The sequence below is a fragment of the Hylobates moloch genome, unplaced genomic scaffold (assembly GCF_009828535.3).
Source record: "Hylobates moloch isolate HMO894 unplaced genomic scaffold, HMol_V3 SCAFFOLD_3, whole genome shotgun sequence".
Taxonomy (NCBI): domain Eukaryota; kingdom Metazoa; phylum Chordata; class Mammalia; order Primates; family Hylobatidae; genus Hylobates; species Hylobates moloch.
In genome coordinates this window covers 167,200,459-167,201,832 of record NW_026652278.1, presented here as the reverse complement: position 1 = coordinate 167,201,832, position 1,374 = coordinate 167,200,459, and the positions used below count along the sequence as shown (strand labels likewise).

At 33.4% G+C, this 1,374-nt stretch overlaps 1 non-coding gene across 1 annotated transcript; it reads left to right on the top strand.

Moving 5' to 3' along the window:
- The first annotated feature begins 213 nt into the window (after positions 1-213).
- LOC116466201 (small nucleolar RNA SNORD65) lies at positions 214-284 on the top strand. Its single transcript, XR_004247440.1, has one exon. It is a non-coding gene; the product is annotated as a small nucleolar RNA SNORD65 (small nucleolar RNA).
- Positions 285-1,374: the final 1,090 nt, after the last annotated feature.

Sequence of the window (1,374 nt, the reverse complement as noted above, 5' to 3'; positions counted from 1 at the left end):
CCTGTCTCTACTAAAATACAAGAAATTAGCTGGGCATGGTGGCACGTGCCTGTAATCTCAGCTACTTGGGAGGCTGAGGAAGGGGAAATTGCTTGAACCAAGAAGGCAGAGGTTGCAGTGAGCTGAGATTGCCCCACTGCACTTCAGCCTGGCGACAGAGCAAGCCTCCATCTCAAAAAAAAAAAAAAAAAAACGGAAAGAAGACTGAAAGTCAAATAATTAAATTACTCCAAATAGCTGGAGTTACTGGCAAATTGTTTACTGGCAAACATGGTTTTCTGAATAAAATAAAAGGACTAAAGATATTAAGTGTTGGCAATTACCTGGAGAAAAGGAAACCCTTGCACGTTGTTGGTGAAAATGTAAATTAGTACAGCTATTTCATAAAACAGCACGGAGGACTGTTGACAAATAAAATAAAAATAGAACTACCATTATGAATCAGCAATTCTACATCTGTGAATATAGTCAAAGGAAATGAAATCAGTATGTCAAAGAAATATCTGCACTCCTTTGTTCATTGCAGCATTATTTAAAATGACCAAGATACGGAATTAAACTAAGTGTCTATTAATGGAGGAGTGAATTTAAGAATCTAAGTATGGATAAATACAATGTGGTATATAGACACATGGAATACTATTTAGCATCATAAAGAAGGAAATTCTGTCATTGCTGGCATAACAGATGAACATGGATGACATTATGTTAAGTGAAATAAGCCAGGAACCGAAAGACAAATATAGCATGATTTTACTCTTGTGCTTATGTACAGAATTTAAAAAGTGGAACTCAGAAGCGAAAAATAGAATGGTAGTTACCAGCGTCTGGGGTCAGGGGAGTTTGGGCAGATTTTGGCCAGAGGATACAAAATTTCGGTTAGATAGGAGCAATAATTTTAAGAGATCTATTGTAGAACATGGTGGCTATAGTTAATAACAATACGTTATATACTTGAAAATTGCTGAAAGAGTAGATTTGAAGTGTTATAACTTTAAAAAAGTATGTGAGATAACTTATGTTAATTATGTTAACAATTTGTTAATTTCACATCATATGCATATTTTAAAACATCATGTTATACCCCATAACTATAAAAACAATTTTATGTCATCAATTACAAACATATTTAAAAATATAAAGACGGTACATATTGAATGATTGGGTTTCAACCTGGATATTCAATGATGGTTCAATATTTGAAAATTAAATCAGTATTGTTTACTAGAGTAATAGACTATGTAAGAAAACCATAATCACTTTAACAAGTTCAACAAAAACATCCATTTGTAGCACTTAGAATCAAGTGCATTTACTATAGAAAGAGGGGGAAATACACAGCTATCACTTGATAACATATGAGCCATCAATCTG